The sequence below is a fragment of the Ixodes scapularis genome, unplaced genomic scaffold, assembly GCF_016920785.2.
Source record: "Ixodes scapularis isolate PalLabHiFi unplaced genomic scaffold, ASM1692078v2 ptg000529l_1___fragment_2___debris__unscaffolded, whole genome shotgun sequence".
NCBI classification, from domain to species: domain Eukaryota; kingdom Metazoa; phylum Arthropoda; class Arachnida; order Ixodida; family Ixodidae; genus Ixodes; species Ixodes scapularis.
The window spans coordinates 102,444-116,035 of NW_024609996.1; the positions used below are offsets into that span (position 1 = coordinate 102,444).

General features: G+C 46.7%; 1 pseudogene; it reads left to right on the forward strand.

Annotated features, from left to right (window-relative positions):
* The first annotated feature begins 647 nt into the window (after window positions 1-647).
* On the forward strand, window positions 648-11,851 carry LOC121834107 (annotated as a pseudogene).
* The last annotated feature ends 1,741 nt before the right edge of the window (window positions 11,852-13,592 follow it).

Below are 13,592 nucleotides of genomic sequence, written 5' to 3' on the forward strand. Positions count from 1 at the left end.
CCGTCGAGGATGGCACGCTTTTGATTCAAGGAGATTGCCTTCGTTTTCCCCGTCGAGGCGCCGGCGGTACCAGGACTCTCCATCGTTGAGTGGCGATGATTCGCCGAATCGGTGCTTGCGCGAAGTAGACTTTCGCGCAAGAGCAACCTCACCGACCAGACTCCAACACGGATCACGAAGTCAACAAAGAAGGGCGCACGCACGGCACCGAGTTGGCGCTCAAGCTTGTCTGTCGTTTGTATAGAGAGCCTAGATTTAAGAGATGGGGCAACAGCTCGATTGGGATCACGTGGTTTGTGGGCCGCGTTTGCAAAACAAGCTGCAGCATGCAAGGAGTCAAAACTCAAAGCGTTCACCTTCCGCAAACGTGTCCGCCTCTCCGCCCCGTTTCCTCACCACACTGGCCACGCGGCAATGAAAAGCCGGCGTAATTACTGCTCCCTCTCTTATATCTCGGCTCTCTCCCTCACCTGCGCCGGTATGTTGTCGCTAGCGCTCCGAACGCCCCTATCCGTATGTCACGACGGCCTCTCCGCGGGCGATGCGGTAAAGCCGTTGGTACACCTTAGAACTTAAGCACAATATTTAACATGTGTATATGGTCCATTGAACAAAAGCCGCGAGGTATAAATGTTTATCTCTATGTCATGGCACTGTCACAGAGGCTGAGGAAACTTCAGGAAGTCAACAGAGCCGGAGCCAAGAACCAGCCTGGATATCTCGTCCTCGGAATCGGCCTGTATGCCCCACGTACGGGCAAAGTGCACGACTACTTGAAAGATCTTCTCAGGTGAGTCCTCAACCGGAGACTCGTAATATGCTTTCCATAACTTGATTCATTTATTGGAGTTTGGAGATTTGTGTCCGTCCTTTGTCCCTCTTGTATCCCTTCTCCAGGGATTATTTTCGTTATTCTTGTCCAGCTCGCTTGTACCTTTGCGTTTAATTGCTTTTTAACCATAACTTTAAAATGCAAGGTTTTCACCTTGTTGGTGTTAGACTAGTAGCAGCTGATAAAACCTGTTTGCACGACTGACGTCTGACCCCTGGTTAAAGCGCTCGAGTGGAAATGGGCAGGTTCGATACCCGGACCAGGCAGATTTTTTTGGTTGCGCAGCAGTCACCTAGCTTTGTTTGGAGATTTTTTTTTTGTGTTTGCCCTTTGTTTCTCTTGTTCCCCTTCTCCAGGGATTATTTTCATTTTATATTTCAGTGTTCGTTTGACAATGCGCCCCATTTCAGTTTCTATATCCGCGAATCTGGTGCAGCAATTCTGAATCGCATTTCGGCAATCCGATGTACGAATCGTCGAGGACTACCAATAGATAGAAGGAGCAGCTCATGATTGCTTAGTATTTTGCGATTTCTGAACGCAAAGAAGTCAGGGCGATAACAAAACAATGTACGTGTCGAATTTCCGTTGTGTTCGGTTTGTTCTCTTGGTGTTCTAAACTCGCAGTGGAAAGAGAGAAGAAATGGCACCGGCTTCAAGGTGTACGGAACCTACAAGCAGGTCCCAGCGCACATCAAATAGGCCCAATAATTTCCCGCGCCACGCGGTGCAAGATTAAATGGACGAGAGGCATTGTGGGATTTTCCTGAAAGGTCTATGGACGTCAGATATCACATCAAAAAATACTTCTCCGCAATATTTTGTGAACCTCGTATTTGGATATTTCGGTTTTGTTAGTTTGCCTCTTTTCACGAGAAGAACCTAAGCTACAAGGGCAAAATATAAGTAAATTGAAAAGCATACACAAATTGTTTTTAATTGGATAACTTTGCAGCTTCAGGTAATACTTTTCATTCGATATAGCATCCTTAAAACAGATGTAGTGGGTAGAATATTTCAATAATATTGAAAAAAGTTCATAACAATGTTTGCCCCCATCACTTTCAGAGTTGGAGTCAGCTACATTGTTCACTTCACTGTAAAAAACAAAAATGTCCGTACTATTTTTTTCTGCTTTTAGATGTTCACAATACACAAACTTGCCATAGCAACAAACCCAGTTCCTTTTTTTAAGTTAAAAGTACAATTACCACCCTTTAAATTACGGCTGTTCGTCGAGTCAAAGTTTTAACTCCATTAGTAGCCACCCTCTCGTCGACTAATTAATAGATTAATCGGTCTCGTTCATTTCCATGCATATTATTGTTAAAATAGCTAGAGGCCTTCCACCCCGTGAAAAGGGAAGTCCAGCGAATCTGGCGCTCTGGTAGAGACAATGAGGTTTTAATTATAGCGCGGTTACGAAAATCACGGCGCGGGCTCTATTGCGCCGCACAGGTGGCCGCCGAAGAGCGCGCGGCATTGCGCAATGTCAGGGTGAAGAAAGACGCCGCGCGTCGCGAGGAGTATACATGACTCGGGAAATTGGCGGTGGCGGTGGGAAGGAGCATAAAGTGCGGCATACGGCGTTGCGTTTGAAAATTGTTGGTCTACCCTCGGTCTTTAGCGGGAGACAATCCGCCAGTAGCTAGCCATTCACAGCTTCTCTGTAAAAACACTTTTTTTTTGCCTTTGTTGAATGTGTGATAAACACCCCAATATACATATTTGTTTAATAATCAACCCAGATGTATAGTTAAGGACAGTAAAAATATATTCCTACTCCCATGATATTACTTGCGCTGCATCGGGGCAAGCAGGTTCGTTTATATTCTCCGGCAAGAACGACCTCCCTTGATTGTTCGCAATAGTCTCTACTCGTTTTACTGACACTCGAACGGCGTTGAAGTGGCCAGGACACGTGTGATTTTCTGCACTTGGCAGGAGTTTTAAAACCTGCCATAGTGTCTATTTATCCTAAGGTTTGACGTACATGTTGGCTTTTATATAGGTATTCTCGTCAACGTCTGCATGATGAAAGCGTAGAATTGTTTTTTATTCCGGTTCTTCAAAAATGTATCTATTATCCGGTTAAAATATTAATTGCAATTAAAGCATTACTCGATTTGTCGGTAGGTTAATCCATCAATTGCCCAGCGCAACATTTATTGTTAACGTAAAATCGAATCACGCACCCCTGCCCTAATCACAGAACCACGTCTTCTTCATCCGTCATGGTATGAGGTGTCTTCGTTAGCTACGACCAGAAAACTAAATTTGTGGCAGTCAAACTATAGCCTCGGGCATGTGGATACATCACCCTCACAAGCATCACCATTATACTGTCGTCTGTTCATTTGTGAAGAAACAAATAAGCACTTTTATAATCACCATGAGCCCTCGAAGGCTTCCCTGGGGAACGACATGTGGCCTTCAAGCGTTCACGTGCCTGTAAACCTTTTTTTGTGTGTGTGTGTGCGTGTGCCTGAGCAACGCGAGCTAAAACAATCAAAAGCTGTGCACAGGAACTATGCATTATTCAAGTTAAATCGACCAAAGACAGACTGGCGACGAGCCAATGCGTCGAAGTATGCTTGTCATAGAGCTCGGGCCCCACTGCCGAGTTGCTGCCATTTGACTGTGATGACGATGACGTTTAATGGAGGACAATGAGTATGCTCGCTGGCTTTGAGCATCCTAGGTGGTGGCCTGAGCGGCGCACTTTGTTATTAACATAAAAGGTATCGGTCCAGACAGCGAAGTTATGTATCCCGAACACTGAAATTATTAAAACAAAATGTACTTTTTTTATCCAGAATACAAATATACTAACCTAAATGTATGTTCTCATTCATTTTATCCAAAATGGTGTCTAGCACACCAATTAAATTTTACTAAGGAACTAAGTAAGGGAATTGAATTTGTTTAGTTCCCCAAAAGCTGAACGCGAAAGGTTGCGCGGAAGCATAATGCATTTGGTACGCCCGTGTAGCTCGTGTTTAAGCGGTTAGTTGACTCCGCGAAATAAGAGACAAATAGGGCCATACGTGCTAAAGCTTTATTGCAAACAACCTGTGGGAGCGTCAAATATTTTGACTATACCTTTATTTCCAATTATATTTATTGCGACAGGGCAATGAATTGCTATTTCGGGAACATGTTGAGATGAAAAGGATCGCATTCTTGGCCATAGAAAGTTGTTACGCGTTCTAAATTCGTTTGTGCGAACGTATTCGCTCGATACCCGCTATACTTCGTTTCAACTTAAACGATCACTGACACCCCAAAGGCAGTATTTTTTGTTGTTGTTATCTAAACGATGAACGTTTGAGATATATTTACGATAAAAAATACCAAACCAAAAAATAAATATTTCCAACGCGCGCTCTCGCCTTTTTTTATATATTTTCCGCCCATTTCGCCATCTTCTCGACTCTTCGCTTTTTTTTTATTTGTGACGTAATCTATTATAAAGTTTAAAAGCTTTCAAAACAATATTTTTTATAATACTTAATATAGGTATTCTTAAAATATGTTTGTTAACGAAATCGCAAACGCACTACGCACCTTTTTTAGAAGTATTGAACATCGGAAGACTGGAGGTGATTTTCAAGCAGTGACAGTGGCCAGGCGAGCTGGTAAGGAATCGACATCTTGTAAACCCCGAGATGAAAAACAATTTAAAAAAAAGAAAAAAAAACAAAATTCGTTGTCTTCGTCTGTTTTTTTTTTTTTTTTTTTTTCCTAATGGTTTACAAGACGTCAAAAATGATGTTGTCTCCTGGCTTTTATCCTCCCTCGGATAACATGGCGGGGCTCGGCACATGTAGCACTGAGTCGGGGGACCGGACGTGGTTCTCTCTTAGGTACCCGACGACCTCTCAGACCTTGAAAAGGAAATCGTCGAACGATCAAAACAACCAGGTTTGGTGCCTGTGTACCGAAGTTTTGGTTGTGACTACGCTGGGGCAGCTTTTCACGCAGTACCGGCGGGACATGGCCGCTTACGTCGATAAAAAAAAAAAGTGCACTGCACGTCTTCTTCGACCTCACAACGTTTTAAAGAAATTTAAAATCGCTGAAAAGGCCCAGAAAGAACTTCAAAACTCGAAAGTGAAATGTCGTCTGCTTACAGCGATTGGCGGCTTACACGGAGGAGAGCGGTTGATCGCGGGCCTGGGGTGAACACGGCGCTATCGGTTTGAGCGGTTCGGAGGATTGAGAGAAACTCGGGGACAGGACGAATCAACCCTTGACGTCATTGTACTGGTGATGATGGCGCGGGAACTTCAAATTCGGCTTTTGTAGATTGATTTTTTCTTACTTCCCAAAATATTGAGTTCCAACACATCGAATTGTTAGGGGAATGTCCAGGCAGCGTTTTAAATTGTTATGGATAATAAAAAAAATATGGTTTGGACCTGCCAGTTCTCCTTTAACTCAAGAAACATTCACACTACCATCGGATTGGAGAAATCTGTCAGCGTCAAAAGCGCGCCATCACGGGGACAGTCATGTTCCTGCGCATGTTCTATCATCAGTTAACCAATCATAAAGAGTGCCTTGAGCGTTTGAAGATGGTTGATTGGTCCTATTAAATTGTAGCATCAGCTGCGTCTGGACATAAGCTGAAACGATGTATAAGTAACTTGTTTTTCTAGAGTGATAAAAACTTGGATGAATGAGATATGTATATTTTTTAAACGAAAAACAGCACAAAAAAAACTCTAAGAACCAAAGAAGGCGCACAAAAGAAGGTCCGTGTCGTGTGTACGCCTTCTCTCAACCTTTCTCTTAAGGTTTGTTTGTTTTTTCACAAACTTTAAATAGCGTTTTTATAGTTTTTTTTTTTTTGCATTCGAAATTTCTACAACATTGAGACGTATAATATAACGCAACTTATACCCTTATGGGCAAATGGCGCTGATCATCGCCTAAACCACGAGAATTTGTTAACGGGAATAAACATTAATCGTTTTTGTGAGTTGCTCCTGGTTGCCTGGGTCTATGCATACACAAGCAGGAGATTTCTTTGTAGAGGAGCACAAGAGCACTACTCTTTCTATTATAATTTAGCATAAAGTGATTACAATTTGAACGGCGAAAATTGGTTTTGTAAATATTTTGCGAAATTCACATTGTCTACGCGTATGGATGCAGTCTCTCCGGGCATCGGCCGGAGGGACTGCACCCATAATCTGCTGGTGCAGCCTGGAAGAACACGCCGCGCTCTTCTTACTAGTGTTGCACTCATATTGTGGACCGAATCGCCAATGCTTGCTTCCGCAACAACTTAAAAAAAAGCATTCCATTTTTTTACAGTTTTTTTTTTTTTAGTTATTTGAATATCTTATGAAATAAATTCCGATGAGCCTTGTCCGATTTCAATGCGCCGAATATAAAAATCATCTTCTGCTCTGGATCGCACTGTTACACCGCCCTTATATCCAGCATAATAACAATACAGTTGTAATCAAACGCTAAACAGGGCTGAAAAAAGAACGCAAAATGAACCTTACTTAGAAAGAAACAAACAAAACGAACTTCGAGGACACCTGAGCACTTCTGAGTTGTGAGTGCGAAAGCACGAATGCCGTTCTTCCGCTTCCTTAGTTCGTCTACGGCGTACTGGCATGGACGGCCACGTTTTGCTACTCCCGAGATAGCGGCCGACGGCCGAGAGCGCTCTCGCGAAGTGGCCGCGCCGAGCTGAGCTTGGCCGTGCAGCCTCTCCGGAGTTTGCCCGTGCGGGTTCTGCGGGCAGGACCGCAACACCTACCGGCGGCCGGGCCACTTCGTGCGCTGCGCCGCCGTGGAGAGGGCCTTTCTGGTGGCGTTCCTTGGAACTACACCGCCAGATAACTAATGGGACCGTCGTTCCTTGAAAATATTGCCACGCGCATCACTAGCGAGCGCGTTACGTGGCCGAAGATTCCACTTCCGGGCGCGATAGCGAACGGACGCGTTATCATGAGCTCCACGGAGTGGTATCAGCGGCCCAAGGCCGAGGTAACAGGAACACGGCTACTGTCGAACAGGACTACTAAGTGATTCTGCCGCAGATCCCAAGAAGTACAGTCGGGGACGAAACTCCCCAGGACGCGCGAGCTGCGAGTGAAACGCATTGCTCTGCTCACATGCCGGCGGATCGCCTGGTTTCGATATCACACAAAAGGGCATGCGCGTCCTACTGTGCCTGCAAACATGTGCGTTTTCTCGCTCTTCCGCGGCGCGGCCCCTAACTCGGAATTAAGCGCGTGGTACCGCCTTGGAGATAGCGCTTACTGACATCGTACCTGTAAAGCGAGGAGTCACTGCAGCTCAACTGAGCGATAAACGCAACTGGTTATAAAGCAAGTTGCGCTGACACGGCGAAATGCGGTGCAATGCCGCAGGCGGTATCTCCAGTTTCGAAATGTGTAGCAGACGCTCGTCAGTCGCAAACGCTATCTCCGAGGCGGTACCACGCGCCCGATTCCGAGTTATGGGCCGCGCCGCAGAAGAGCGGGAAAACGCACATGTTTGCAGGCACAGTAGGACGCGCATGCGCTTGTGTGCGGTCTCGAAACCAGGCGACCCGCCGGCAGATGGCAGAGCAATGCGTTTCAGTCGCAGCTCGCGCGTCTTGGGGACTTTTTTCTCCGACTGTACAACTGTTTTAAATACAGCTTTTTTTACGTGCCGATGTGCGAGGGAGACGTTACCACCTCGCGCATTTTCGTGACGCCTTGGTTGGGTTGGCCATGCTCGCCGAGGTGTCCGCCTTGGGGGCGTACCAGTAAAACCACGTGTGGATCGTCACCTTTAAGAGCGCCTATGAGAAGAAGTTACTCGCCGCCAGCGACCTCAAAGTCAAGGATGGGCGGTGCGCCGTGGTTGACCCCAGCAACCAGAACACTCGCCTGAAGCTCCACTGGCTGCTGCACTATGTCCACCACGATTAAATGCGGGTCGCCCAGGCACCCTACGGAAAGGTGACGGAAGTCTCCAGAGACACGTGGCGTGCCCAGGGATGCACGGGCTTGGGGTCGACAACTCGCTCGGTTTCTCTGAGGCCCAAGGTGGGGGTGACAGCGGACTCACTTCCACACCAGCTGCGCGTCGCTGGTCACCTGGCGCTCTTGGTGGTACCTGGCAGGGCGCCTCTTTGTCTTCGGTGCCGAGGGAAGGGCCACATACGGCGGGAGTGTCGTGTGCCGCGCTGTGTGCTCTGCCGGCGCTTCGGCCACGAGGAAAGCCTATGTGTAAGGACCTACGCGAACGTGACCAGGCCCGTTGGGAACGAGGAAGCAACCGAGCACCTCATGGACGTTGTCGAGTCAGAGGAAGCCGCCAGAGGTGAAGTGGGAGAGCTACAACCAAAGGTGACGCCCCCTCAATGCCTTGTTAGGGGCCACGACGACAGCCATGACGTTGGCGAGGAACGTTCACCACCTCAAGCTCTGTCTGCCGCTGCTTCGGTGAAGGGTGACGCCAAGAGTGCCAGTTCGGTTCCTGCGACGTTGCGCAGTGGAGAGCTGGATGCAACGAGCGTTGAGGAGGCCGGCCCCAGCGGCGCGGTCGTCAAGCGGGCCCGAGAGGAAGGCGTAGACAGAAAGCCCTTCCGACGAGCCGCCCCTGAAAACGGCTCCAGTGCGTTGGGCACGCATCAAAGTAAAGCCGACCATCCCGCCGGAAAAACGACCGTCGGCGACACCAGCATCGTAACCCCCCAGCCACCTCGAGTCGACCTGAAGATTGGCGAGACTCGGACAAGATGGTGCCGCAAGGCAAACATCGACACGCTCTGGAAACCCGTTGTGGGACTGACCGGGCAGTGCACCGGGACTGTGAGTTCGTGCTCGTCCTTCAGCGACCCGAGGTGAGCCACCATGCGGTCCGTTCGATCTCATTCTTAGATGGCCGTTAAACTCGAAACAGCATTTCGCGTAGCAGGTTGAACGTACGAGGGTTGGCAGCAAGGAGGCGGCAGTACCAGCTGAGCCGCCTCTTTCTAGAAAGTGACCTTGACGTGATTGCTGTCCAAGAAACGAAAGTGGAAAGCAGGAAGCAAACGGACCGTATGGTGCAGCGTTTCAGAGAGCGCTATAACATCTGCATGTGCCACTCCGATGGCACATCAGGGGGCTGTGCTCTTTTCCTTCGAAATTCACTGGGTATAGTAGAGGAATCAGTTATTGTGAGCGAATCAGGCCGTTGATTTGTTTGTGATTTTTTTTCTTCCGGGTTACAATGGCGGGCAATATGTGTGTACGTTCCATATCGGGAAAATGAACGGAGAGTGTTTTTTTTTCAGCGCGTTGAATCTTATGTAAAATGCGAAAGACTGGTTCTCGTGTTGGGAGATTTTAACTGTGTTTGTGCAGCTGAAGACAGGGTACGACAACTGCCAGTTCGGGATAAGAGTGCAATTTTTTTTAAACGACTTAGTCCAAGAACATAATTTAGAGCAGATTGGCTGTTGTTTGGCTAATTCAAATTATGCACAGTTTACGTATTTTCAACGCGGAAGCCACGCGCGATTAGAAAGAGCGTATTTAACCACCGGCCTTGTTCCATTGTGTAATTTATATGAAGCGAAGAACGTATCTTTTAGCAACCACAGTCTAGTCATGTTCGCGATAGGAAGAAAATAAATAAAGTCATGCCTGGGACCTATGGAAATTCAACTACAAGCTTTTAAAAGACGTAACCTCTGTAAGTGGAGTTAAAGAAAGGTTAGAAAAACTGCTTGAGACTGAGTCTACAAGCTTTATTGAAAGTAGGGAACACTTTAAAAACGAGGTTAAAATTCACGCAATGGAACGTTCATGCGCGTTACACCACCAAGAGAAAAAAAAAAAAGCTGCAGTGTCAGCTAGATTTTTTGTTATGCGTAGAGGGTGCAGAACCCGGAAAGTTTACCCAAGAAATCAAAGAAGTCAAGAGAAAGCTGGAGCTTATCGATGTTGAAAAATATAAAGCAGCTATGATAAGAGCCCGCCCCGCGACTGTGGTTAGGTGAATCGCATACAAGAGATACGCGTGGCGAAATGATTCAAAAGGAAAACAACAGGGAACCACGATTTTCCGCGTGAAGAAATAATTGAACGCACATTTCTGGAATATTATCGGGATCTTTTAGGACATAAAAGAGATCTTGAAGAAGGGGTTGACAGGTAGTTTCTTTTATTAATGCCGAAGCTCGATGACGAGGTTAAAAGTGGTCTAGATGAACCCATTGGTGTGCAGGAAATGGAAAGGGCGATAGATGAACTTAGTCTAGGAAAGTCACCTGGAACAGACATTTTAGGCGCAGCCTTTTACAAGGCTTTCCAATCCGACCTAGCTGTGGTGTTACAGCGCGTGATTACGGAGATGTATGACAAAAAAGTAACGCTCCGTCTTTCCGGAACAGCCATATTATATAAAATCCAAAGTGCAACGATCCCGTAAAGCTCTTGTCAGTAAAGTCATATCGCCCAATAAGATTGACTAACGTAGGCTATAAGGTGTTCATGAAGGTTTTAGCACGAAGATTACAAAGCGTAGTAACAGAAATCGTCGGTCCCTACCAAACGTGTGGCATCAAGGGGCGAACAATTTTCACAAATATTCACGTGCCACGAAGTATTTTAGGATGCTGCGATGCATTTGAGGGGCACGTAGTGACGATGCAGCTCAATTTGGGAAAGGCGTTTGATCGCCTTGTGCATGACATTTTGTTTCGTATTTTGGACCACGTGAACGTCGAATCAGTACTTTTAGATGGGGTGCTCCTTCGAAAAGTTTCAGGTCAAGTCGTCGGTAAAGCAGGGGGGCCCCTTATCACCTTTGCTGTTTGCTACTTATTTGAAAGCTTTTTTGTTTAAATCTTTTGTATAATGATCAAATACGGAGGTTTAAGTTGTCGTCATGGGAACTTAAGGTGCTGTCTTATGCAGATGGCATAGCTGTTTTCTGCAGGACACAGAATGTGTGGGAGAAGAGGGGAGAGTGGCTGTTTCTTTTTGTAAGTTGTCGGGAAGTGTCATCAATTGGGGCAAATGCGTAGGTTTTTGGCATGGCAGCTGGAAAAGCAAGCCCGATGTTTTCGAGAGCATCCAGTGGACTTGTTCATTGGCAAAGTATCTCGGTGTGCCTCTCGATCACCACCGTAAACACCACTGAGTATAAAAAAGAGGAAACAGAACAAGTCCGAGAGAAAACAGTAAAGTCCATGTTTGCTCTTTCGACTGTTTGTAATCTGTTTATAGTGGCTAAAGTCTGGTACGTTCTGCAGGCACAACGGATGTCAAGGGAAAATGTTCAAAAGCTCCACATAGTATTTGCAGTTTTTATATGGGGTTCGGGATGGGAACGAACCAGCCGTACTAATTTGTTTCGTTCTGTGCAAAGTGGTGGGTTGGGTTTAGCCCATCTGTTTCTGCGACAGGTTGTGTGGAGATTTATTTTCCTCCGCGATCAGAGGTATTTCTTTTTGAGGTTTCTCGTTAGAGTACTTAAGTGACGTCTCCCGTAAGATGTCGCACAAAGACTTAATCGATGTGGTGTTACCGGAATCAATGTATAGATGTTTATATTGTGCTTGCCCCGAAAAAGATGTTCTTAAAAGACTTTAAAAAATGCCAGTTCGACCTTCTGTTAAGACGTTCTTTTTTCAACTGCATAGCGGCACATGCCCCGTCCAATCCTGGCTTGAGGAAAAGGGGCCTTTTGTTCCCTGGTCAGTAAACTGTCTTTTATGCCGCCAGTCCGAAACTGTAAACCACATATTCTTGGACTGCTGGGACGCAGTATTGCACTTGGACATTTTACAGTGGAACCTAAAAAAAGGACCTTCTGATAACAGCCTATGGCATTCGTTTCATTCCTGTAGATAACGTAAGGGGCGTGTCCTATGACATGTTTATTGCGCTTAGTCTGCATTGTATGTGGTGGACAAGCATGGCTGTGCGGCACGCCGATGTAGACGCACGTTCCGTCAGAGATTACTTTATTAAGAGTATTGTATACATTAAAGGAGCGTACAAGACGCGATGTGAGCCACCTGAATGGCTGCCTGTTCTGGACAAACTGCTCACCCTAACGGCATTTTAAACCAATTTGGCCCGCCAAGGTATGGCAGGCCTTTTTAACTTTGAAGTGTTCCGTATGTGATATTTTGTGTGTTGGGCCATGCCGGCAATAAAGAAAAGAAAACAAAAGCATACGTGGCCGAATGGTTACCGTGCTTGGCTCTCACGCGGAAGATCTGGGCTTGATTTCGGGCAGCAGAATGTTCTTTTACTTATTCCTTCTACTTGGCGTTCTTGCGAATTCAACAACTTTCTTGTCTGATCTAGTTACGAATGCTCTACTCTCCGAACGTCCTAGGCTGAAGGTTCCAGAGACCCACGCGGCTACAAAAAGTGCTTCGCGTGGCAAGCCGCAGTCAGTCTCGCCCCAGCGTTCGATTCTGCTGCTGCGCCGCCATTGACGCCTGTAACGCTTTAATGTTATCGTCCGTCTACTTTTTTGGGGGGTTTGGGCACAAGTTTGCCCGTTAAACGTTTAGTTTGTTTCAGATTTCGTCGTCTTGTTATAGACGGCCACGACACATCTGCTCTCGTGGACATCAGAGCAAACTACTCAGTCTTGAGTGAGAGGCTCACTCGCCGCCTTCGAAAGGTTATGACACCGTGGGGAGGACCACAAATTCCAACCGCCGGATGACATTTTCGTACGCCCGTCAGAAAGTGCACCTCCGACTTGGGTTGCCAAAGGCATGGTAGCGCGTTTTTGGACGAGGACAAAAGAAAGAAAGACAAGACAGGCAGCGCTCGTGTCTGTCTTGTCTTTCTTTCTTTTGTCCTCGTCCAAAAAAGCGCTACCATGCCTTTGGCAACCCAAGACCAATACCAACTAGCCCAGCATTCAGCTCTGATGCACCTACCAGTCGAGATTCACGTCGAGGAACTTTGGAACTTCGCCAAAATCGCCGCAATTGCTGAAGAATCATCGCCACCTCAGCAAGACATTACGCAGCCAGCGCAGCTCAACATTGACCCAAAGCTTCCAGGCCCTAAACGCCGGCAGCTTCGAGACATCGTCGAGGTAAATGGCGTAAATGGCGCTCGAAGGTGCGCCAAATCGCCGTTGCGGAGCATCACATCGTTACCGAGACGACACGCTCCCTGTGCACCGATCGCCGTACACCGTCTCCGTAAAAGAAAGGGAGGTCATCTATGAGCAAGTGCAACTCCCAAGGGAAGAGAAAAACGAAATTGCGAGAAGAAAACGCGGCCGGCAGGGATACCCTACTTCCACAACATATCCCACAACTTCAAACGGATAGCCTTAAAGTATGAAGTAACAGTGGTACTATCAGCTCCAAACAAACTTTAAAAAAAAAATTATGTCCTAAGATTAATTCGAAAAAGGAAAATAACAACAACTGCACCGTCAAGCATACGCATAAGTACGTCAACTGCAACATCAACGTAGTGTACGAAATTCCATTCACATGTGGGAAAGTTTACGTCGGACAATCTGGGCGCTGTGTGAACGTAAGACTTCGAGAGCATCACCTTTCTCTGAAATCATCCCCATCGGGACATCTCGCCATACATGTACGGGACTGCCACTGCACACCCATATTCCAACAGACTAAGATCCTCAAGCATTACCATAAAGAAAGATCCAGTGAACTCTATGAAGCGAAAACCATATTGTCTCTCGGGGGAGCTTGCATAAGAGCACCATCAATAGCGCTGTCCGAGAAAGAGATGAGATACCTCGA